General features: G+C 57.7%; 1 protein-coding gene across 5 annotated transcripts in view; it reads right to left on the bottom strand.

Annotated features, from left to right (window-relative positions):
- The window catches only part of ADGRG1 (adhesion G protein-coupled receptor G1), a 37,905-nt gene extending 17,582 nt beyond the window's left edge, over positions 1-20,323 (bottom strand). The window contains exons 1-2 of one of the 5 annotated variants that reach the window (XM_013052153.2): positions 20,224-20,312; positions 2,946-3,184 (exon numbers count right to left, since the gene is read on the bottom strand). The gene's annotated coding sequence lies outside the window, so the exon portion shown is untranslated. Of the gene's footprint in view, positions 1-2,403; positions 2,596-2,945; positions 3,185-12,719; positions 12,962-20,223 lie in introns of those variants that run through there. The other 4 variants (XM_004744259.3, XM_013052152.2, XM_013052154.2 and 1 more) reach the window with 4 other exon arrangements.
- Between the last annotated feature and the right edge of the window lie 5,516 nt (positions 20,324-25,839).

Below are 25,839 nucleotides of genomic sequence, written 5' to 3'. Positions count from 1 at the left end.
GACGTGAGCCGGGGCTTGGATGTTCCTGCCTCTAAGCCTTTTCCACACACTGGTCCTCCTCCCTGGGATGTCAGCCTTAGGATGTTTCCGATGCCCTGAGCCTCGGGCCTCCACACCCCATCCCGCGGCCTCTGCACTCCAGCCCACAGTGCCTGGCCAGACCCCACAAGGTGGGGAGGTGGGGGAGGGGGCAGGGTCTGTCCAGCACAGTGGGAAGGACCCTGGAATCCAAGGAAGGGGATTTAGCAAGTGCTAAATCCATTTAGCAAGTGCTCAGTTTGTGCTGGTGTGGAGCAAAGCACTTTGCACAAACTACCACTCAGTCCTTACCGTGAGTCCAGGGAACAAAGGCTATTATGACCCAATTGAAAATTTAAAGTTTAAAGAAAATGAAATTAAAGTCCAGAGAGGTTAGGTGAGGCCCAAGATCACACAGCAAGTAGCCAAGCCAGAACTCAAACCCAAGGCCACCCAACCTCAAAGTCATGCTTTTTTGTCATGGTGGTCTCCAAAGTCCTATCCCTTCTCTGGGACTGTCTCCTCATCCTTACCATGTGGTTAACTTGCCAAAGCACTTTCCAAGAAGTAATAGTTCCCAAGTTAGAGAAATAATGCGGGCCCTGTTGGGTCTTATGTATTAGCATGTCAAAGGCTCTGATAAGTCCTGCAAAAAGAAAATCCACAGAGCTTGGTTGGGCTTAGTTTCCCAGCCCATCCTTTTTAGCATGGGCACCTGTTATCAACAGGAGAAGCAAGCTCTTTGCTGGCCACACAAGATAAGAAACCCGTCAGCACCCTCCCTCCCAGGCTCCAGCCCCTCCCTTTCCCTCAGAGGCCATTAGCTATCAGGAGATGGGCTTCGGGAGCCATTTAGACTGTGATGTTCCCCCAGGCAACTCATCATCATCCTTGACACTTCCAGGCGAGAGGTCCCTGGGGAGCCTGGGGTATGTGCAGCCCCATCCCACCTCCCTCCTGAGGGCTGCAGCAGTTCTTGGGGAAAGGGGCACTGCCAGCCCTGTCCCCCGCCTGGCCCTTCCATTAAAGTCCGCTACAGCCAGCTGGGCCCTCAGCCTCTCCTCAAGCAGCTGGGACACTTAGAAGATTGGAATTGAGAGAGAGAGAGAGGGAGGGAAGGGCAGAGAAAGAGAAAGAGGCAATATGAGCATGCCAGAGCTTTTAGAAACCGAGAATCAAAGCCTCTTAGAATTCAAGAATGGATTACAGGGACTCGGAACCTAAAAAGAGAGATCAGAAAGGGTCCCAGATATGGCTGAGGCTGGGTTCGGACTCAGGCGCCAGGGTTTTTCAGGAGCAAGTTTGGGAAACCGGGTGCCAGCCCCATGCCCCTGGCACAGTGTGGGGCCTGCCCCCCCGAAGCCTCCCCACAGCCGTCTCCTCAGGAGGCCGCTGAGGCTGGGCTCCAGAGCACCAGGACACACACCAGTCAGCACCTGCCCAGAGAATGCAGATGCCCAGAGCGGGGGTGGTAGGCGCTAGGTGTGCTGGGTCCAGAACTAACTGCAGCCAAGTGGCCCCGGGAACTTTTGGCCAGCCCATCCCCTCTCTGATCCCTGTCCTCATCTGTTTTCTCCATGGGCTGGGCCTCTGGATGCTTCCAGGGAAGACCAGGGCTTATGGCCCAGGTGGCAGCCAGGAGCAAAGAAGGTGCTTGGCCATCTCCTCCTCCTGGCCAGACTCTCTTCCCTCTCAAACCACAGGCAGACCTCAGCTGGCTGGCTGCAGTGTTCCTTCCCCATCTGCGTTCCCACACTGCCCAAGGCCAGGCCTACAAGGTCCGCCCAGTTAGCATCCTGCTGGGGCTGCAGATCAGCTACTCTGGGCCTGGCAGGGCGCCTGTCTTTGGAGTATAGCACCCTAGTATTCCCAAGGCCAGCCACGAGCCCTCCCTTTCTTTCTTCCTCCTCCGGGTCCCAGATCCCTGGCTGAGAGGTGCACAGGACACACGGCCAGGTGTCCTCCCCCAAGAAAGCTAGAGGCCTGGGAAGGGCAGTGGAGGCCCCGACCAGGATCCCACCAGCTCACTGAGCACCACAGTGTCCTCCATCACTATTCGCACCCCCCACCCCCACCCCAGCAGTATGCTCACCCGCTCCAGCAACACAGCTAACATTGATTAAAGCTCTTGGAAAATGCAAGACTGGAGTCTAAGCTCTTGACACAAAGGAACACAGTGATCCTCCCCCAAACCTTAAGAGACATGTGCCATTATACTCATTTAACAAATAAGGAAACTGAGTCCCCGGAAGGTGGTTCTACCTGCCAGGGACTGCCCAGTCAGCGAGGGGAGGGCACGAGATGCTGCCCCAGGACCTGGCTCCAGAACAGATGCTCTTGGCTTTGTGGCCCTTGGTTCTGTGGCCCGTTTACCCTTAACCTTACCTGACTGTTAGAAAGCCTTCTCTTTCAAACTTGCAGGAAAGGTGTTTGCAGGTGTATCTCCTTGGGGTTCCAAACACCCTTCCTCTGAGGGCCCAGGGGACCCCCCATGCGGGGGATGCAGCCTCCCAACACCCCTCAGAGGCTTATCTGTGTTCATTGAAGGGGCAGCCCAGAGCTAGAGTGTGGCTGAGGAGAGTGGCGTGGAGCCTTTACCCCCAACCACTTCCTCCCTGTGGCTGCTGTCTGACTCCCCCTGTGCATAGCCTCTGGGCCTCCAGAGGGTCCCTGCTCCCACCTAGCTCCACCCCCGCCCCATCCATCAGCTACCCTAGCAGTGCTGGGGAGAAAGGGGAGATGGGGGAGAGGGATGGAGGGAGAAAAGAAAGAGAGGGGGAAGGGGAGGGAGGTGGGAAGGAGCAGGGGAAGGGGAGGCACAGCAGGGGAGGACCAGGCAGGGGAAAGGGAAGGGGGGGTGGGGGAACAGGGAGGCAGCACCAGGAATGAGAGGGATGGAGGGGAGAAGGGAGGAGGGGAAACTGTACCTGGGCTCCTCCTTTGTGGCATCGAGTGGACCGCGAACCGAGTGAGCAGAGGGCTGCCGTCTGCTGGGCGGGTGGATCGTTTTCTGGGGAGAACTTTGAAGCTGAGCCACCCCAGCCCCTGCCCCCTCGCTGGAGCTTCAGACAAAGCGGGCAGCCACGGAAGAGGCGCGGGCTGCCCGGGAGAAGGGGCGCAGGTGACAGCAACCCCTGGCAACCGTTGCCCTGGCAACCGTTGGCAGCTGCAGGAAGGGGACTACGTCACTGCCCGGCTCCGACCCAGCAGAGCACAGGCGCCCTAACTTGTCCCGGACCCAAGTCTCCTGACTCCAACCCTGGCCGGACCGGGAGGGAGCCGGCAGGAGGAAGCGCAGGGTGGAGGGCGGAGGGTGACGGGTCACGGAGAGCAGCACCGGACACCTGCTTGAGTTTGTCAACGTTGACTTTAAACCAAATCCTTTTGGGACGCGGCGGGGGCCACCCTTGTGACCAGAGATGCCTATTAGCAGCTGCTTTTGCCCCTGGAGGCTGCCAGGCTGTGGCCTTGACCTCTTCCCAGGCTGGACACCCCTCCAACCCTCATCACTGGCTGTCACAAGTGCTGAGCGTGCACCATACTTCTCTAGAAGCCTTCTAGGTTGCCACAGCCCACAAGGAATCTTCCTTCTGAGTTATCCTTAGGGCTGGGGGGTTCTTCCTGGCTTCCTTCCAGAGAGTTCCCTGAGGGCCAAGAGTGGGTCAAACCCGCCTTTCTGTGCTGCACACTGAGTACCAGGGTGGAAAAGGGAAGAGAACACAGTCAAAGCTTCTGAAACCCCTTCTATGTGCTCGGTACTACCCTAGGCATTTTGGAGATCTCTTTCTACCGCTCTCCAAGGTTAGCTCCGTGGAAGCTATCTTCCAGATAAGCAAACAGAGGCTCAGGGAAGTGATGTGACTTGCTCAAGGCCACCCAGCTGGTAGGGAGGGATGGGAACCTCTAACCAAGATCTCTTCTGAGACATGAAGACATCAAGACCAAATGTGGATCTGACGCTTGACAAATCCCAGCCCCCACCAAGTGCACATCCAAACTTTATTTGATCACCTCCAGTGACAGGGAGCTCACTTCCTCCCAAGACAGCACATCACTTTGACCTCTAAAAAGTCCTTCACAGCCACCTAGTGCAAGAGGAAAGAGCATCGAAGACAGGGGGTGGCGTCCATGTGCCAGACAGGGCAGGGAAGAGAACCAGGGGCAGACGTGTCTGTCTGGGCCTACGGCTCCAGACCAGCATCAGACCAGGAGACAGGGCGGCGCTGCTCAGGAGGCTAACGGGCTAGGGTCTCGGCCAAGCAGCTATGAACACTTTCCCAGAATAAGCGGGGAACCCCCTTGGCAACCACACTCAAGGGGCCGGAGGAGGCTTTGCGATGGTTTCTGGCAGAGGCCATGGGAAAGGCAGCAAGGGCTTGGGGCCTGGGGGGGTGATGCTGTGCCCATGCACCCGCACACCTCCCCTCCTATCCCCAACCCCCACCGGTGGACCAGAGCCAGCGGGGCGGCTTCAGTCAGGAGGCAACTATTGTCTTGCTGCTAGCCCAGAGCTGTGTCCCATTCAGGCACTATTTTTGGCCCCCCGGAGGAAGAGGAAAAGAAAGCAAAGAAAGGAGTTGCTGTTCTCAGTGGAACCTTCTCCCGGAAAGGATTCCAGGGCCTGCTGGGCCAGAGAAGGCAGGCACTGTTGAATCAGAAGCTTCTATGCTTAAAAAGAGCTGGCAGGGAGCTGAAGTTCAGAGGAGCGAGGCACAGATGGGGCACCCCCGGCCTTTACACACATGTGGTACTCACTAACTGCAGGGACTCTCAGAGAAACAGAGGCACAACATCGCAGGTCCCACCCAACGTCGCAGAGCACTGGGAATGACAAAAATACTTAGGATAGCTCATAGGTCATGGCTGCCCAGAGCCAAGTCTCTGCCAAAGACATTGACGAGGCTCACGACACTGCGGACCAGAGCGGAGTGTGGGACAAAAATGATGAGGCTCATTTTACCAATCAGACAGCTGAGGCTCAGGAAGCAGCATGACTGCCCAAATCACAAGCTAGCAGCCTCACACCCCACCACCACCACCTGCCCCTGTCCTCCCCCACCCACCAGGCATTCACCAACTCCAGCACACTAGCCTTCTTTCTGTCCTGAGACACACCTCAGGGCCTTTGCCCTTCAACATAGCACATCCTTTCCTGGACCCATTCCCTGAATCATTTCTTCTTAGTCCTTATTTTGAGTATCACCTCCCCCAAGAAGCCATCCATGATTACCCAGCCAAAATTATCCTCCCCAACATCACACTCTTCCACGCCACCTTATCTTCTTAATTTTACAGCACTTAACGCTGTCTGAGATGCCCCTTCAGTTTGCTTACTTGTTTTCCATTTCTCAACACTTACTGTCTGGTTCACCACTTGAATCTCCTGTACTAGTGTTATCCTTGGTCCACAGTAGATGCTGCATGACTGCTGGTTAAGTACAAGAATGAATGAGACAGAGCTGGGATTCTAAGCCAGGTCAGGCTGGCTCCGAGCCAATTCCTGATGCTATACTTCTGTTCCAAAAATGCCACTGGGACAGGGGTTCCAGGATCAAGCCATCCTGACTCCCCAGCCTCTCACTGGCTCGGGGGCATAAACATCTCTGCCAAGTGCTTGATCAGAGAGGGAGTCCCAAGACTGTGCACAGCTTGAGAATAGGGATAGGACCTAAAATGCCAGCCTTGCATTTCCTCCAATACACAGCTGCCTGGTAAAGGCTCTGAAAAGTCCTGCAGTGAAGAAGCCTGGGAGCCCAAGCCGTTCCTAAATCACTAAGACCACAAACAGACTTTCAAAGTTGCTAGATTAGGTGATGTCTGAGTTTCCATCTGAATTTGTGATCACTGAACCTTGGGTTTCTCTGGACTCAAAGGCAGTTACTACCCCAGGTCCCTTGACAGCCTATTCCTATGGCCCAGGGCTAAGAAGGGACCCAGGAAGGAATTTGCCATGAAGGTGGCCAATGCTAAACTTCCATCTGGACTCCTGTGGCCTCCCCCAAGGTGGGGCAGGGAGGGGAAACTGTACCTTTCTGTGGCCAGGGAAGATCCTGGGGTCTAGGACCCTGGCGGTGGGCAAATCCCAACAGCCAGCATGCAGAGACTTACAAGGCAGCAGGGAAGCAGGGAAGGAAACCACGTGGGAGCACAGATCCTATAAAGTGCACCTAGTGTCCCATAATGTGTGTGCCTGCCCACTCTATAAGGGGGCACTAGTGTGCCCATTTCACAGCTGAGAAAACTGAGGCTCAGCCATGGGAGAAGCTGTTTGCCCACAGCTACACGGCTAGTAACTGGACCCCAATCCAGTTCCATACACTCCTTTGCCTGCACTGTACCCTCTGCTCTGCATGGACCCCCTGCCTGGGACTCTCCAGGACACAGAACAGAAACATCACTAACTCTAGGGGATTGGATACGCAGCTCCACGAGGCTGTGCTGCACCCAAAACCTCACAGCCCAGGAACAGGGGCTGGGTCCCTTCATCCCTACACCCATGGGGTCTGCGAACACTTCTACCCTTCCTGGACAGAAGTTACTGAGGCTCCCAGCTCTGTGGGAGACAGAATCCGAGAGCAGGAGCTGAGGTGGGGACCCCCGGATGCGCTAGCACTTGCTGCAGTGTCTCTGCGCGGGAGCACCGGCTGTCCTCCCAACAATAGCTAGTGATGGGCACTGCTCCCCGGCCTGCCCCACCCCCATGCCTGGCCAGGCACCAGGACCTGGGAATCCCTGGCTCCCAGCCTGGAGAGAGGACCCCACCCATCTCATCTGGGCTGTGTGCCTAGGTAGCAGAGCCCGAGAGAGGGTGGCAGGTGCGGCCACAGACGCAGGATAAATACAGCTTTAAGGAAACTGGGTGAGGACTCCTTCCGAGCCTGCCCGCTGTCCACAGCTCTCTCGTGAGGCCCTGTCACATGCAGGTGTGTGGGAGGGGGAAGCGCCACGGGGTCAGGAACACCCCTACCCAGGTAACGTGCCCATTGGATAGGGAGAGCAAGGGGCAGCATCAGCTCCCTGATGACTTGGGGTGGGCGTGTCCCCTTCTGGATCCTCCCTCCACCCTCCAGACTCACTCCTGCCCCATCCCTGTTTGTCTTCCACCCAGTCCACCAGCTGATTGGGAGGCCAGCGGGAGCCTTCCAAGGATGCCACTGGATGGCGCTACTGGTGGGAGTCTGGGCAGTGACAGGCAAGGCTCTGGAGTGCCACCTGCCCCCAGACATGGCCTGATGCCATCTGGATGGCCAGTGGGCTGGCTACTTAGGGACTTCATGCCTGGGGACGATGTGGGACTTGGGCACCTCTCCCACTCAGGGCCAGAAAAGCATGGGGCTGGAAGGAGCCGTAAAGAACCCCACCTGCTGCTCCAGTTCCCTCTACAATTCCCTGCAGAACTTAAACACTTGCAGGGATGGGAAGCTCACTACCTCAAGTGGAAGCAGCCATCTGTGGTGCCAGGGGCAAGTGTCCAGGCCTGTGTTCAGACCCTCACTACCATCGACTGTCTAGGGAACGTGAGACCTACTTCCCCATCTGTGAAATGTAGATAAGGATTCAAATCTCCAGGGGCCAGCAGTACTCAAGACTGGATAAGGGTCTTCACAGGCAGTGAAGCTCTATGTACCAGAAGGGGTGGGTGTTTATGAGTCTCCCCAAGGGTTTGGCACTTGGCCAGATGGTGGCACAGCCAGAGGAGCAGTAGGCAGAGGGCACCAGGCCAAACATGACTCAGTTGCTCCCACTAACCCCTGGGGTTCAGCCCTCACATTTGTCACCATGAAGACAGGTGGGTCTAGGCAGTTGTCCCCCCTGCCACAGGGTCAGAGGCCTAAGGAGCTAACCACAGAGCACCCCCCACCACCACCGAGAGCTATCCTTGTCCAGGGACCCAGAGGAGGCCTGCCACCTGTGCAGGTGAGGGGCCGAAAAGCCAAGGAAACAGCCCAGCAAAGGAATAGCCGTAGAGTGCTGCCCAAGGAAACAGGCCCAACTTGGACTCAGGCCCCAGGACAATGGCCAAGCGGTCAGGCCTGGGGTGAGAGAACAGAGCAGGAGGGAGTCCCATTCTTGAAGAACACCATGCCAGCAGACCAAGATCCCATTGGATGGGAGTGTCCAAGGGCCCTCACAGGCTCTGGGGGCCTGGTGACTTTCCAATGACATCATGGGAGCACAAGGCTGGATAAGCTCACTGTTGCTTCCTGAGATCTTGGTGGTGGCCCAGATCAGTGGCAATCACAGTATCACTTACAGTGTGCCAAGCATGACACTCAGCACTTAAAATACAGTGGCTCACTTCACCTTCTCAAGGGACCATTATCAGCCTCATTTTAAAGACGAGGGAAACAAGGCACAGAGAGGCCAATACACCTGTCCAAGTTCACACAGTTGATGGAACCGAGACAGAACCAGACAGCCCCAGAGCCACCATGTTGGGTTGTCTCTCCCAGGGGCACCGCTGAGCTGGGCGATGGAGGAGCGAAGTTCTGGGACAGCTCCACGTGGGGTTCTACTGCCCATGGGGGCTCCAGGGGGGCCGCCATCTCAGCTCATCCCCCACAGGCCTCAGAGAGAGATTAGAAACTGAGATGTCTTCGTCCCCATTTTACAGCATAAGTAATGAGGCTTTGAGAGACTGAGCTGCTTATTCAAGGTTGCTTTTCCAGGATTTGAACCTAGTTCCAACTCGGCCACCACATGACCTTGAAGACAACTCTTCTGCCCGGGTTTAGGGAAGACCTCTCAAAGCGGCTCAGTGAGCTGAGTACACGCTTCCCACCCCGGGGGCGGCTCCAGACCCATCCCAGCAACCACCCTGCCCAGGGATGGGACTCTTGGCTCTGTGTATCGTAGGGACACTGAGGTCCAGGTAGGTCACAACCTTGGGCCCCTGTGGCCCCCTGCTTACCCCTGTGGGCCTTGAAAGACAAGGCTGGGGCTTCTGGGAGGTGTAAGGCAGAGGCCTGAGGACAGGGCAGAGACACCTGAGAAGCGGCTTGAGAGTCTCTCCTTGTTGCTTATCTGGAGTTCATCGAAGCGGCCCCCTTTAGGGGGAAGCCGGGCTGGAGCCATTAGCTGCAGATTGGCCAGCCTTGCAAGGACCGGGCACAGGGCTGGCTCCCACAGAAAGGTCCCTGCCCTCCACCCCAGGCCACCTCCCTATAGCCTAGAGCCCATTCCACTGATGCCTAGAAGCTCTGCCCGCTTCTCAGGGGCTCAGCCTTTATCTCTGCCTGCCTGGGAACAGCCACGCACAACCACAAACTGTCTTAGCCTGAGCCTGCGGCCGCTCAGGAACCCAACACCCAGCCCACCAACCTTCCCACCAGGTCCTGCCAGAGCCCAGGGGGCCCCAGCTCTCCCCAAGGGGCAGGCAGGATGAAGCCCCACCCCCAAGCCTGGGTTGTTGCTAGTTGTCCCTGGGCCTCAGTGCCCCCTCCTGTCCGATGGAGGAGATCTTAGGATAAAAGCCCAGTAATCCCTCCTTCACGCATCAGTGGGGACACTATTGTTACCCACTTTTTCCAGATGAGGACCCTGAGGGAGACACCCCAGGTCACATCACCAGAGAGGAATAAAGCCAGGACTCTCCCCAGGCAGACCAGTCTCCGTCTCTCTGTGGGTCCCACAGCAGAGCACTGGCTCGGCAGGGGCGGGGCTGGGCTCTCTGGCACCCAGCGGGGAGCCCAGCCTGGCCCAGGAGCCCTGTCCCAACTGAGGAGGCCAGGGCAGCACAGTGGGCAAGATCGCAGACTCTGGAGCCCCAAAGACAAGTAGTTCCTCGTGGGTAAGACTCCCGTGCCTCAGTGTCCTTGTCTCTCAAGGGGACAGTCGGAGCACCAGCCTGGCAGGAACAAAGGTGTGTGCAAAGCACAGAGCCCAGCGCCCAGCGGGGACTCCAAGAAGGAGTTCCATGATGTTCTAGCTCAGGCCAAACCCCCCGGAACCAGGGAGAGTTTGGGACCTCAGGGGCCCCGGGTGGGTGCCTTGGCCCACCTGTTCTGACCCCGGTGGGGGTCAGAAATTGTGTGTCCCAATTAGCCCCTCTCCCCAGCAGCCCAGGTCTGACCCCAGAATCTGCGCGACTCCCCGAGTGCCTCAAGGATCTCCCAGTGAGGCATGAGGACCTGACAGGTAGAGGGTAAGCCCAGGGACCTTGAGGCCCAGCCAGCCCCTCCCCGGGGTCTGAGAGGCCCCTTTGTGGCAGCCTGGCCCCACTCCCCACTTGCCATCTGCCTGGTCCCTGGGCTCCTGCTTCCCCAACTGCTGGGTTTGCTCACGTGATGCCCCCATCTGCTGGGAATCAGAAGGCAGGGTCTGGGGGTGCCATGTCCTCCCCCTATAGCCATGCCCCTGACTCTTCACCCCTGCCCTGCAGGAGCCCACCTGTGCCTGCATCCCTGGAAGGGGCCCCGCCCCTGCCCCCCACCCCCTACCCCCACCCATGCTCGAAGCTCTGCTAAGGACCAAGGGACCTGTGGCCTGGCTCAGCCAGAACACGGAGCATGGTCCACGTGACCCCCTTCAAGGCTTGCCTGCCTCCCCCTCCCGTCTTTGTCATACCCGCCCTGCTAGGAAGGCGATGGCCACAGCACACAGACTCTGCCTCTCTCAGCTGCTCTCCCTTCGGCGGCCCCCTCCCTCTCTGTCCCCACAGCCAGGAAGCTGCCTTCCAAGCACAAGCGAGTGGTGGACCCAACAGCCTGGACTTCGGGCAGCCAGGCCATCCCACCTCACAGCCTTACCCTCCCCATCCTGTTGGGGTCATAGCCAGGGCACCCAGCACCGCCCCCGCCAGCACCCATCTGACCAGGCTGCTGGTCACAGTGCCATCCCCCGCCTGCAGTGCACAGGGAGACCTGCTGGCTTGGCACTCCAGGCCCCAGAAAGTGACCCGTGGCAGGTCTCCTGTGCCATCACCTGCTCCATCTCCCAGCAACCATCGTCCCCAGCCTTTTCCATGCAATGGTCTCTGCCCAAAATGCCTCCCACCCCAAACTCATATATGCACTTCAGTCAACCCCTTTACCCCTCCCCCCAGGTCTCCAAGCCCAGCCGGGTCCTCCTCCCAGCTCAGAAAGCTCTCTACCCCGCCGCGAGCAATATTCTGCACTCCTCAATCCCAGACCCTCACCATCTCGTTTATCTGTGTCCCTGACGAGCCAGGCTGACCGGCCCCTGTCCAGGGGCCCAGGACACCGAAGCCAGCACCCGCAGTGCACACAGGCTGCCTAGCACAGCCTCTCCCCCACAGACCGTGCCCGGACTGGTGTCCTTCACACGCGGACACCCTTGAAGCTGAGCCCCAGGACCACAGGCAGAGCAAGCTATCATCACCTCTACATACCCATTCAGCAGCTGGGACAACTGAGACCCAGAGAGAAAGAGACAAGGCAAGGTGCTGTGACTGAGGAGGATCTGTATCCCAGATCCCCCAGGTCCCTGCCACAAAGGGGATTAGGTCTGGCCCCCAAAGCAGCCCAATCTCTAGACACTGGCAAGGAAGTCTCCATGGGACCCTGGCCTGGGCTCTGGGGAACCAACTCAGCAGCTGGTGGCTCTCACTGACAGGGAAGGCTTTTTCCCCCTCAGTCTCCAGCCCCAAGAAAGCCCCTCTGCCATCAAGGTGCCCACAGGAAGGGCGCGGGGGCTTGGCCCTGAGTTCGGGTCACCCATGAGTTCCAGACTCCTTAACTGTCTCATTCATTGCCCCCACCCCCAGGATACCAGGTACACAGTAGGCACTCAATAAAAGCTTGCACGAGTAACTTCTTTGGTGCTCTGGAGCCACAAAGACTCTTCCGACCCACCCTACCAGGCAGGATGGGAGTTGGGGTGAAGGGGTGAGAGGTTCCTATCTGAATATAAGCACCCCCAACCCTCCTCAGTAAAATGAGCTCCAGTCCCTCCCGTGGGGCCACGAAAGACCCCAGCTCAGCCCGGCAGGAAGGAGGTTGGTTGGGGAAGAGGAGGGAATGGGAACCAGTAGATCCCCACCCCACCCACCCCACCACGCCCCCTGCCCCCAACCACTGTTACAGGGCAGGTGCTGCGGGTGCCTGGGGAGGAATTCCTATCAGTGCCACACACATGGGAGCACCAGGGTCTGGTGGTTTGCGGGTCGGAGGCTCCAGCCGCAAAGTCTGCTTCCCCATCTACCTTCCCCTACTTCCCGAGACCCTCTCTCAGACCCCATGGCCGGGGCCACTGTGGCCTGTGTGGTGAGGAGTCAGACTGCCCCTGGTTCACTTGGACACCCCCGGACCCCGCCCTGGGCACCTGTGGACAAAGCCTTTTCTCCCCGAGGCTGCACCCTGGACCTTTATCCCTAGACTTGAGACATGACCTGGGAGCCTCAGTTCCCCTATCTGCAGTGGGAGCAGGAGTGGGGACTTATCTCACAGACCAGACAGCAGACCATAGCTTGCTGGACCTAGTGACTGTACCACCCTGAGCCTCAGTTTCCCTAGCTAACAAATAACAAGAGGCCCCGAGAGATTTCATCCTGTGGGGCCCCGTCCCCTTCTGAGACACCTCCCTGCCCATCCCGGCCAACCCTGCAGACCGCTCACAGCAGAGTTCATCTGGGCTGGCTGCCACCAAGAAACCTCCCAATTCCCTGTTACACCACCACCCTGCCCTCAGCCCCACACACCGCATCCCTCCTCCTTCCCACTGTCACACCCTTGATCTGGTACCCGGTGCTGATGGCAGGTCCTGTGTGGAGACAGGCAGCAGGAACGCCTTTCACGATTCACCTCAGAGGCTTAACCCACCCGCCAGGGTCCGGCTGCCCCCAGTGGGCGAGCTGGTGAGCGTGGGAGGTTCCTGGCTCCTCTCTTGCGGCAGAGCAAGGCGAGCAGGGAGCCGCGGAGGTGGTGTTTGCGGGGGGGGACGCCCCCCTCCTGCCCCAGTCGGGCTCCTCCCTCTTCCCTAGCTTGGCTTGGATGACGGGACCATATAGTGAGTCACAGATTTCTCGAGGGAGGCGGGAGGGGGCAGGGCCGAGAGAGCTCTGGCCGTGACCCTGGGGGATGCCCGTGACTCAGCGCTGGGCAAGGGGGCACCTCATCCTCACCACCCATCCAGGCAGACAGGTGCCCAGCGTGGACAGACAGCCCCGCTGCGGATAACTCTGCCTCCCCGCCCTCCATCTGTCGCTTCCCCCACCCCCTGGGGCTCTTCCACCCAAAGTTCCCGCAGAGAAGCCAGGGTTGCCATGGCGACCGGCCCCTCAGATACTGTGCTCCCCCCCTCCAAGGCGCAGGCGACAACTGCCCCTTCCTGAAGGAGAGTCCAGAGACTCCAGCCTCCTTGGCAGCCGACAGAAGCCGGCACTGACCGGCAGAGCGGAAAGCACTTGGGGGAGGGCAGGGGTGTCAGGTGGCTTGGCAAGTGGTCAGTCAGGCCACCTGACCTCGAGCCCTCCTTGATCCCCAGTTGTCATAGCAAAGGGACATATCCCATGCTCCCCAAGTTTCAGTATTCCAATACTCCCATTCCAGATTCTGAGACCCCAGGGGTACATCTGCTGGGCCAACGGGGAAACTGAGGCCCAAGTAAAGAAATATTCCTGGTGGTTTCCAAAAGCCCAAAAAGAAAAATTGGGGAACGGGCTCATCGCTTCTGGCCACCAGCCTCTCAGCGGCTTGCTCCCACTTCTTAGGTTCATAACCACCCCGAGAGTCAGGAAGCTCCGGATGGCTCATGGCCTGCCCTGCCGGCCTAGAGCTCCTCATCTTCCCTCATCCCCACCCAACTCCCAAGTCCTAGGTGCCATAGGAATTTCACAGTATAATGAGGGTAAGGGATGACAGCAATAATAATGATGATGATGATTACATATACTGACCATTTACAGCATTCCAGAACCTTCCCTCCCATCAACACCGTAGCACCACCGGTGTTGCACCTCACCAGACAGCAGTGAGGGAAGAATGTTGCTCGGGCCAGGGCCAGTGCCCGGCACTTGATGAACCCTCAATAAATATTCGCTGTGAATGTGGTGATGAAGAGGGGAGAGCACAAGGTGGAGAAATACAGCTCAGAGAAGGGAATTCACTTGCCCAAGGCCACCCAGCAGGGAAGCGGCAGGGCTGGGATGGAGGCCCAGGAGGTCTGGCTCCACACAGCGCTCCTGACCACTCTTGAATCCAGCATCCCCAGACCCCTGGCATGGGGCCGGGTGCTGTAGACCCCTTCTCTTCCTGAAAGGATCTGCATTCTGGAAAAGGAACCTGCAAAGTCCCCCGAGGCCACATGAATGGAAGCCTTTTAGGCGGTCTAGGAGGCCAGGGGTCTGCTGCGAGAGAGAGGTACCCCTCACCTGCCTGCTGGATACAAGCCACAGGGAGAAAGGCAATAAAGCTAACAGTGAGGGTCAGGGAGGCCCCCCGAGTTGCCAGGAAGCCAGTGTTGTGGCCTCCAAGCAATCAGCAGCAGGCGGGCACTGTGGGCACTCGGCCCGTGTCTGGCCCACGGTTCCCTCCCACGGCCACAGTGGGCACTCGCTCCCTGCCAGGGCTGGAGGGGCCAGGAAACAATGGTGCGGAAGTGAGTTATCCAGAAAGGACGTGGAGCCCCTGACGTGCAATGTCCCTGAGCAAGTTGTCGCCTCTTAGCCTTGGTTTCTCCAAAATTCATCCTCTGGGGCCAGGCCAGCTGGTAGCCACTGCAGCCTCAGCTGTGCCCCGGGGTCCAAGCCACAGGAAGCAGTCCCTCCCAACACACATGCCCCACAGAGGGTGCTGACCAGGCCCTCACAGGTGGAGTGGTAAAGGCACCACTCTCCTGGCAGAACATCTGAGCAAGAGACACAGAGCCTGGGCCCAGCTGCCCCTTGGACCATGTGGGAAAAGCCCATGTGGTGAACTGGCCCGGGCAGGAGGTCGCTTGCCAAGCTCTGCCTGCCCTGTCACCTTCGGGCTTCTCAGAGACCGGTCATGTGCTGGGCACGGTGCCAGGCTCCGGGGCAGGGACAGTGGGCCCACCCTGTCCTGAGTCTGGCTTACATTAGGGTGACACTGGGAGTCAGTTCCTGGCATTGAAGAGCTCCCAGAGTGCTCTGGGGGTCACAAATGAGAAACCCAATAAATGACTATTCATCATAATAGTACCTATTATTAGTACTAAGCCGAACTGATAACAGCTGCTATGTCTACAGGGTTCCCTGTCAAGATGCCTATTTTAGGGGGACTGCTGTCATTTCATCCCGCCCAAACCTGTGGGCTGGGTCCCACTGGTTTTTAGAGACACAAAGTAATTCAGCAAGAGAAATGCTGGTTTGGACTCCAGGGGCTTATGCCAAGCAACGTGGGTGGGCTGGGTAGAGGGGAGGTCCGGAGGGCACTGGAGAACATAGAGGGAGAAGCTGGCGGGGGGAGGCTTCGGTCCAAGACCCCGAAGCAGGGTTAGGACCCCCTAGCCCACATGTGAAGGCGAGGGGAAGGGAGAGATGTATGTCAGAAACTGCCCTGAAGCATGGTGGGGGTGAAGGCAGGGGTGCAGATCTGGGAGGCAGGAAAGAGGCTGCCCTTGGATACAGTGGAATGGGGGGGCCTGCGACGTGTGGGGGAGCCTTCCAACAGGCCACTTGAAATGCACTGCTGGGGCTCAGGGCTGAAGGGCTGGGGTCACCCGGGGCCTAGAGAAAGTCAAATGCATTCCTGGCTGGTGACAGAGGCCAGAGGCAGGGTACTGAGCGCCGAAAGGTGAAAGTGCAAAGGGTTTTTGTTTTAAGGGATGAAGGGGAGGCTGGGAGCCTGGGCTCGGGGCTCAGGCCGACCAGCTTCTCCTCCCAGCTCTGCCAGCTGGGTCACTCGGGCTCCCCCTCTCCAGTCACCCACCTTCTCCCCTACCCTGGGAAGACAACGCCAGCGCCATAGGTAATAATTAACAAGGCCACACCATAAAGCTCGCAGCCTGGGCACGAACGAACAGCCCTGATGTCCTGGCAAGGGCCCTGTTGTTCAGAACAGCCTGAAGATGAAACAGAAACGGGACTGCCAGGCAGGTGGGAGCTGATCTGCGACTGCGCGTGGCCCCCAGGACAGGGTAAGAGGACGGAGCTGTGAGGCCCCGCTGTGACAGAGCTGGGGGAGGGGCCTTCTCCTCCTCCTCCTCCTCCATCCTCACCCCCCTGCCCCCCCAGGGCCTTGCAGGCAGTGAAGAGCCGTGGCCCCTCTGTGGGAAGGGTCACAGGCCACCACTGGCTGCTAGGAGGTGGGTCTTTATTGGACAAGAGCATTTCAAGTCCGCCCTTGTCCCTTTGCAAGCTGAGTAGCCTTGAAAAGCGCCGAGAGCCACGCCTGGCACACAGTAGGTGCACGACAAGTACTGGTCAGTGTCATTGCGATTATCATAAAGTCAACACAGATCCCAAAGGCCTGGCACTCCACAGTTTGCAAAATTCTTTCTTATTTTCTTTCCTTTTTTTTTAAACTTTTATTTTTATTTATTTGACAGAGAGAGAAAAATAGATCACAAGTAGGCAGAAAGGCAGGCAGAGAGAGGGGGGAAGCAGGTTCCTCACTGAGCAGAGAGCCCGATGGGGGGCTCGATCCCAGGACCCTGAGATCATGACATGAGCTGAAGGCAGAGGCTTAACCCACTGAGCCACCCAGGCATTCCAGCAAAGTCCTTTCATGGCCAACATCTCTAAAAACAGTGATGACTGTTCCCATTGAACAGACTTGAAAACTGAGGCTTGAAAAGAGAAACTTCCCAAAACATCATGGCAGGTCTGCTCCAGATCCGGGGCGTAAACCTGGGTCCCGGGATCCAGACCCCGTGCTTTGTGGCCAGCACTCCCAGACACCTCCCAGTTCGTTCCCGTGGGAAAGCCTCCTGGCCACAGTCGCGGGGGCAGCCGTAGACCCACGATAACACCCTCTCGTCACAGCCGCCCCAGGGCCCAGCATGGATGGCGTTGCCCATGTGACTCAGCCACCCTCACAAAGGGAGCTGTGTGCCTGGGCCCTGGGCCCGCCTCCCCCACTCACTGCTTATCCCCCCACCGGAGAAGGAACAGGGAGCCCAACGGATCCAAGACTTGGGAGAGCACGGGCCCCCCCACCCCATGGGTCATTAAAAATGGGACAAGACTAATGGAGATTCAAGCCCAGGCTTGAGGTGCAAGACATTGGTGCCAGTTCCAAGGTGGACTGCCAGGCAAACAGGAGGGCGGAGACCTGGCAGGTCCACACCTGGTTTTCTGAGCACTTATTTGGAGGTCTAAGGACAGGCTGGACCCAGTTGGCTCCCTTGGGGGTGGAGCTGAGGCCGGTGCCCGGCTCACATATACCTGCAAGGGATTTCAGAAGCTCTGGAGCTGGTGGTCAGGGCACCTGTCCCAGCATTGGCCCTCCCGCCACCCCCCCCGAAGGTCTGAGACCAGAGTCTATGCACCCCTGTTGCGCACTGCATGCCAGGCAGGTGACTTTCATTCCCCCCCACAATTCTGCCAAGGACGCCTTGTCCTATCTGCTGGGGGAGGAGACGGAGTGGGGGGAGAGGAAAGGGAGCCAGTCCAAGGTCACACAGGATTTGAACGAGAATCTAACTCCATGGCCTTGAAACTGCCCCCAGTACCTCCTTCCTTGTTCCAGTGGCATCTTGACCTCATGTAAACAAAAAGTGGCCTTGGGCCCAGCACAGACAGGCAGGCAGGCAGACATCCCCCCTGTTCCTGTCCCTCTGGGAGGAGACCACTATAGACCACAGGTCCTCACAGGGTTCAGGCTGCCTGGGCATCCGAGAACCACCCCTGCTGACCTCCCAAGGAGGCAGGCACACCTGGGTGCCCAGCTGCCTGAGATAGAAGGTAGACAGAGCTACCACCCCCTCTTTCCAGGCATGACGGAATGTCTGACCTCAGCCCAGCCCCCAGCTGCACTCGGCAGGAGGTTCAGATCCAGCCAGAACAGGCCTGGAAGGTCATACCAGGAACCCTCCCACCTCTCAGCCATCAGAAGCCCCTGAGCCCTAGGGCAAGGATGGGCCTGCCAAAGAGGGACCACAAGCTCTCTCCCCACCCCTACTTCCACACCAGCGAGGCTAGGCCACTCTTGCCATGGGAAACAGGTGCAGGGACAGGCATCTGGAGGCCTGGGTTTCTAAGAGGAGGTCCTAGCCATCTGTGAACATAGAGCCCTGCTTTATAGCTCAGGAGACCGGAGTTAGGGGATCTGGGGGTCACCTTCCCACTTGCCTCTGGAGCCAGCAGTAGAGCTGGGAGGACTGCTCCTCCCAAGGGGCCTCTGGGTGCCCCGCTCAGGCCTAGGGGAGACTCAGTGACCAGGAGGCTCCAAACTGCCCCTCGTCCCTCCTAGACTATCCCCCCCACCACGGCATGGCCCCGGAGTCCTTCAAATAGTGCCACATGGGACCTGACACCACAGGGTCCAGCTCCAAGCATTCAGTGCTGTGTCCCCAGGTCTGAGATGGGGACATCAGGCCATCTCACTGGGAGAGCAGTAACAGGTGCTGTTACTACCCTGGGCTCTCTTTTAAAGGCGAAGTCCTTCAAGGTTGGGGACAGTGCGCAGAGGAGACTTCCAACTCCTCCCCGCCCCGCAACTGTTCAGACAGGAGGGCTGGGGCAGGCAGCCCCGCTGATGTCTCTATATGGTCGTGCCCCTTCTGTCAGCGACTCCCTGGGCCCTGGACTCTGAGGTCTGGGTGGCAGCTGCTCAGGGAACCAAGACTTAGGCCTCTGGTCCGGCAGTGAGTCATTGTAGCTCCCACACAGAGGGAGGCAAATGAGGCCCAGAGAGGTGGGGCGACACCCCGTCTGACGGCCCAGCAGTGTACAAAGGCACTAGGACTGGCTCTGTCTCACAGGTGACAAAGTGCCACCTCCCTTGACTGCCAGAGTGTCCCCAGAGCCCTGGATCTCAACTTTGACCAACCCGGTGTGCCCCACCCCTTCTCCAGTACACCAGCCTCCCCATGCCCGCAGAGTGAAGGTGCTGGCTGCCGGGGAGAGGAGGAGGCCAGTCTTCTCACCCGGGACTCCAGCGGCCCCCACTTCTCTCTCTGGAAAAGAAAGAGCCAGAACCTGACCTTTCTGGTGGCAAGCCCTCAAAGCACCCGGTCTCCGGCTCCAGGAGTCCCCCCCCGCAATGGCTCCCAGAAGCCCTGCCTTCTGCATACGCCTCCTCCCGGCAGCCAGGCCGTCGCTGGGGTCTCCCCGCAAAGTGCGGGGGCGCAGATGGCTCACGAGGCATAATGGGGCAGCGCTGACAGCTACTCATTAGTAGGGCCTATCTAATTAACGGAGGGAACGTGGGGCGCCCATTTTGCTGCCCACACACCCCACGGGAGCCAAGTGGGTAAAGACAGAGCTGGCCGGGCGCCAGGCTCCTCCCACCCACAGCCACCCACATCTGTCTGGCTGGCCGTCTGGCACGTGGGGCTGGAGAATCAGAAGGGCTGTGAACTGTGGGGTGAGGGCTGCTTCAGTCAGTGTTTTCACACCATCACCCTTGCCCAGCCCCCGGGGGATACAGACAGGGAAACCACCCAGGGAAGAAAGCTCCCAGGCCCTTTCCTCCATTAAGGCTCTCCCGTCCTCGGCCACCCCGCAGAAGTCTCATCACAGGGACCTGAGGGACTTGGGGAAAGGCTCAGAACCCTGTGCTGGCCAGACAGGGCAGGCATGTCCCCAGGCCTGGGCCCTGTCCCGTCCACTCAGCTGACCAGGGCGGGCTGTCTTTCTCTTCCTTGTCAGAAGTCAAACAGCCTGGGCCAACCTGCTCCCAAACCGGTTTCCCTTGGGATCCTAGGAGGAAACGGGCTCTGGGTGCTGGGGGACGGAACAGGCAAAGACCCGGGTGCCTGTCCCCTGCCTCCCTGTCCGAGCCCTGGGACTTGTAACCTCACCTGGGTCCTCAACAATGCACAGCACCCCCCCGTTCCCCAACAGCCGCCCTGTGCCAAAATGACCCCCACATCGGCTCCACCCAGCCCACACTCAGAGCAGCAATGGGGGAACCCCAGCACAACCAGGGCCTCCAAACCTGCCCAGAGCCCTGAGCAGACCCAGGGCTGGGCCTCCCGCATGCCCTCAGGGCCCGGAACTGGACCGGAGAGCCTGCCCACAGGCTGATTACGGAAGGTGGGCCAGCCTGAGAGCCCGACTTCCCGAATTTTCCTGCCCTGTCCTCCACCACAAACAGCGACCAGTGACCAGTGGCTTCTTACCTCCGAGTCTCCAGTCTTGGCAGCCTCCTGGCCGGACTCCGCCTCCTCCGCAGACACCTCTACCTCCTCCCAGGGCTCACGCACCCAGCCTGAGCTTGTCTGAGCAGGCTGTCCCAGGTAAGGCTCCGCCTGCCCGTCTTGAATTTCCGGCTGGCTGCCCCCTCCCTCTCTCATTCCCAGATTTCTCTATAGGGTCTGCCCGGATCCGGGTCTGAGAGCCCCTCACCCCTGGCCTCAGCCCTCCATGAGTTTTCAAGACCTCTTCCCAATGCATGGGCTGCTGGCCTGCCCAGGGGCCCTGGAGGAGCCTGGAGGAGCCCCCGTAAGGGGGTGCTGGCCCACCTTCCGTAATCATCACCTCCCTGATTGTCCTCCTGCTGCCTCCCCGAGCTCAGGCCCCACGTGAAACCCAGGCCCAGGCTTACCTGCCTATAGAAAAAACAAGTCAACAGCCCCCCGCTGGCTGGAGGGGGCGGTAAGGCAGCGCTACAGTGGGATGGGGAACAGGGTGCCCAGTCTCTACCCTCAGAACCTCCAGCCTCTTGCAGAACACAAAGCAAGAACTGAGACAGACAAAAGGGGGGCACAGGTATGGGCTCTTCATCCTAAGGAGGGGTTCAGGGAAGCTGCTCCAGCCACCCCAGGGGTTGCAGAAACAAGTAGTCCAGACAGGCTCTGCCCCACCCCAGAGGTTCCCATGGGGGCCCTGGGCACATGCCTGCCAGCCTCCTCCACCACTGGCCCCCAGCCCAGCCTGGCCAGCCCCTGCCTCACCCTTTGTCCTCATCTCAGACCGGCATTTCTCCAGGGAGGGAGACCCAGGGAAGGGTCTATTCCAAGTTCTCACAGCCAGGAACCAACCCTCTCCCCCAGGTGGCTTCTGATTCCAACCCCCACCCCCAGTATCCGCAGTACTGAGACCCGAGATACCACTCCTTCCAAGAAGTCCTCCAGACATGGATTCATTCAACAAAGTCTGTATCCTGTGCCGCTGTGGGCCACCCTGTGCTCTGAGAACCTTCCCTCACCTCCCCTACCCCATGTGTCACCCAGAGCCCCCCCTTGGACTCCCCCTTACTTGGGGCCCATTCCCCAGTGTCAGAATTCTTCCTTTCTTATCTGTGTTCCCTGCCCTGTCACCAAACCCAAGCCTCAGCCCAGGGCCTGGTGCAGAGAAATTCTGGGTGACTGATGGGTGACAGGAAATGTGGGAAGACAAAAACGGATGATGAGCTGATGGGAAAACGTACAGGGGAAGGACTCAGCCATGCTTTTAACATGTGCTTACCGACGACCTGTGGCACACCAGGCTCTGTTCTAGATGCTAGGGATACAGCAGAGAACAGAACGCAAAAATCTCTGACCTCTTAGAGCTGGAGGGGGAGATAGATAATTAATAAGCCAATACGTGTGAAATATACCCGGTAAGAGCTATGGAGCAAAGTAAAGCAAGCAGAGGAAGGAGAAGAGGACTTGGTTTCAGTTCTCTGTGAGCAGACTGGATGTGGCAAGGGAGGCAAACTACACGTTTGCAGTGAGGGCATGCCCGGTGGCTGGGACAGCACATACAGAAGCCCGGTGGTAGGTGGGCACTTGGTGTGCCTGAGGAACAAGGAGGAGGTGGGCAGAGCTGAACAAAAGAGTCAAGGTAGACATGAGAGAAGGGAGGCGCAGGAAGGATGGATGGACAGATGGACAGCAAGGGAAGGGGGTGGAGAACTCCAATCTCAAGGATGGGCCCTATCTATTGGCCACAGCTGAGACCCACTGGGGTTGCTGGTCCTGAGATCGCCTCCAACCGCTGCTCCCCTCCCCGCCCCCCCCCGAGGGGGGGGCAAATTGCCAAGTGCAAGACCGCCCCTGCTCCGCCCACGGGCATGCATGCCTGCTCCGCTCAGCCGGAAGCCCTGGGCCCCCTCTGCCCCCATGGGCTGAGCACAGGTGACCCCAGAGAGACAAGTAGGCCTGCAGGAAGACAGTCTGACTCTTAAAGCCCCAGGGTTTCCCCAGGCCTTGAGAGCTGCGCCTGCCTGCCCATGACCAGAGATGCTGTGCACCCTGATAAGAACACCAGGGGAGTCCCAGTTTGTGACTGCTGGGCTCCCCACGCCCAGGCTCCATCCTCCTCACCCCACTCTGCCCTCAGGGGCCTTGACAGTGAAAGAATCCGGGAGCTCTACCCAGACAAGGAGGGGAGGCCTTGGCTCCACCCTCATTCCCCCGTGCTCTGGGCTTAAATTCACTGTGCCTTAGGTCGGCTCTTAAATGAGGACATCTGCCTTTGCCCTGCTTGCCTTCTAGAGGGAAAGGAATGGGGTCAGCAACTGGCCCTGCCAGAGAAGCTAACTGTGGAGCATTTGCGGGGCTGGGGGCTTGGTGTCCAGGAGCCCCCCTCCCCCACCATCCAGGACTCCTCTCTTTACCCTATGAGAAGGAGACCCTTATTAATGCAGGTTTTACAGGTAAAGGTGGGAGATGGGGGATTAGGAGTGTTACGTAACACATCTGAGTCATACCCAGGAGGTCTGATCCAGGACTGAGACCTTTTCTCTGTCCTGGCCTCAGCCCAGCCTCCCTTTGCTCTCCCCCAGGCCCGCTCAGTGGGAATTCTCAGGAAATGCAGACTCCTTTATCTGGACAGGAGGGAAGTGTGGGGGGGTGGGCACAAAAGGCTCCCAGCTCTGACCTCTGACACTCTTGTGGGACCATAGGCTCAGGCTCCACACTCCCTTTCAGAACGAATGCCGCCCACAAACGCAAGAAGTGAGCTCCCCATCTCTGGGGGGAACTAAGGAGAAGCTCAGCAGGGGTGTCATAGAGAAAATACCTGCCACATCCATGGGGAAGACTAATTGGTCTTTTTTTTTTTTAAGATTTTATTTATTTATTTGACAGACAGAGATCACAAGTAGGCAGAGAGGCAGGCAGAGAGCGAGGATGAAGCAGGCTCCCCGCCGAGCAGAGAGCCCAATGGGGGACTTGATCCCAAGACCCTGAGATCATGACCTGAGCTGAAGGCAGAGGCTTAATCCTCTGAGCCACCCAGGCGCCCCTTAATTGGTCTTTAAAATCATTTTCCACTCACAGGTTAATTCACAAGAGCCATTTTGTACTACTTCGTGTTTTTGTTCATTAACCTGATATTTACAGAGTAACTACCAGGGGCCAGGGTCTTATGTTTAGAAAACACTCCTCACCATGCTAGGATGGGCTCCCCCTCTTCAGAAAAGAAGTGGAAAGACAGCCAACGGTGTTCCCGTTTCCCGTGATGAGTTCATCCTCTCTTGGCTACATCTGGTGGTTGCTCTCCGTGCTTCAGCCTGTATTATCTGTTCACTTGCACCCTATCTGGAGGTCAGTCTTGGGTCGCTCCCTGGCTGCATGGTGCAGAGCAGGCCAGAGCCCTTCTCTGAACCTCGACATTCCCCGTCTGTGAAATGGGGATAATAAAAGGACCCTTCCTACAGTGTTTTCAAATGAATGACATGAGGAACCAGGGCAGAAACCACTCTGACATGCTCTCTGCCCACCAAGACTCATTTCACCATCCCAGCAACTCTGAGGAGTGTGTCTGCCCCCATTTGACAGGTGAGGAGACTGAGGGCAACCCAGAGAGTCAGAGCAATTCATGCAAGCCCATGGGAGTCGATGGCATCAGGCTACATCCTGAGCTTCTGGGACATGTAGGACCCGTCCTGGCGCAGCCCTGTGGGGGCTTCTCCGGATCTGCCCCGTGTCAAATCGACTCGGGTCTACTTGGGGTTGGTATTGGGGCAACTGAGTCATCTCCTCCTGGGGCATTTTCCGCCAGGCCTCTGCATGTCTCCTCAGAGTCAGCACTCACAGTATACAAACCAAACACAGGAAATGGGTATAAATGAAATGTCAAGGCCATGTGGGCAGGGAGGTTGCGGGCTGAGAAAAGCACAGCTCATGCTGGGCCTGACTCTGTGAGAAGCTTCAGGAGCATCTAACCCCAGGGCAGGGCTGGCTTGCCCATGGGTCTCTTCCCAGTACCAGGGGTCCTTCATCTCTCCTGACCTCTCCACCCCCATCTCCGCCTAGAGAAATTTCACCCCCCAACCCCGCCATGGTCCATTTCAAATGTCTTCTCCTCCAGGAAGCCCTCTTGGAGTTATCCCATTCTTACCTATAGGAAGTCAGCCTCTGAACCTCTGAACCTTAAAAGCCCTGCATTTTACCTACAAGAACACTAACATCCAACTTTCTTGGTGTGTGTGCCAGGCCCTTTCCTAAAAACTGAATGGGTTGACTTATTTAATCCCTGTAACAATCCTATTTATTACAGAAGAGAGACTGAGGCCCAATGAGATTTAGTGACGCATCCTAGAGCACATTGCCAATTAGTGTCAGAGTCAGGATTTGTACCCACACTTCTGCTGGACTGTGATCTAGCCCTGTGTTGTGCAGCTCCTCAATACATGTATTGGATCCATTCATTCAACAGACATTTTCTAAGGGCTCACTAAGTGTCAGGTCTCACACTGGTTTTTGTGAACAGAAGATAGACACCACCCCTGCCTTCATGGAGCTTATAGTTTGATGGAATGAGGGGTAAAAAAAAAAAAAATCAATGAAGTAATTAAGTAATTCAGTAGGTATGAAGACAAATAATGACATATAATGTAAGGACAATGAAGAAAGCAAACCAAAAAAAAAAACAAAAAACAAAAACAAAAACAAAAAACAAAAAAAACAAAGGGAAAAGATGGTATGCAACAGGGAATCTGCTTTAGCCAGGTAATCCAAGAAGGCTTCCTAGAGGGGGTGACATTCGTAACAGGGTCCTGACAGATAAAGAGGAGCCAGCCTTGGAAAGAGTGGGCCTGGGACACAAGGAACAGCATAGGCAAAAGTATGGAGAGGGCAATGAGCTCAGAGTGCTGGGGAGACAGGCAGCCAGTGAGTGTGGCTGAAGCAGGGAGACAAGGGTGATGAGGACATAGACCAGTGCAGGGATGGTGGTCCAATCCCCAGCCCCGGGCAGTGGGATGCCATGTGTGGATTTAAACAGGGGGATGAGGGGCGCCTAGGTGGCTCAGTCATTGAGCATCTGCCTTCAGCTCAGGTCATGATCCCAGGATCCTGGGATCAAGCCCGGCATCGGGCTCCCTGCTCAGTGGGAGGCCTCCTTCTCCCACTCCCACTCCCCCTGCTTGTGTTCCTCTCTCACTGTGTCTATCTCTCTCTGTCAAATAAATAAATCTTTACAAAAATAAAATGAAAATCAACACGGGGATGAAGGGATCAATATACATTTCGAGGAGAACAGCTGAAGGACTAGACTCTGCCCTGATTAGGTCAAGGCTATCGGTCAAGGCTGGGTCAAGCTCCCTCTCCTGCACCCCAGGCCAGGCCTGGTCAGGAATTCTGCTGCTAACACAGAGAGAAAGGTACAGGGCACCAACCCTGCAGAAGTACCCTGGGGCAGAGCGTAGGGAGGCCCCCATCCCATTCAGGACTCTGGTCCACCCACAGAGCTGGAAGGCAAGCAACCGTCCGTCCGCCAGGCAGTCTGTCTGTCCATCTACCCATCAGCCCTTGGCAGCCTTGGATCCAGAGCAGGTCTTCCACCATCCTGGTGTCAAGCTGCTC

The sequence above is a fragment of the Mustela putorius genome, unplaced genomic scaffold (genome assembly GCF_011764305.1).
Source record: "Mustela putorius furo isolate JIRA1106 unplaced genomic scaffold, ASM1176430v1.1 tig00000174_pilon_pilon_pilon, whole genome shotgun sequence".
Lineage (NCBI taxonomy): Eukaryota > Metazoa > Chordata > Mammalia > Carnivora > Mustelidae > Mustela > Mustela putorius.
Note: the sequence above shows the minus strand (reverse complement) of the source record. Positions and strands in the feature narration are given on the sequence as shown.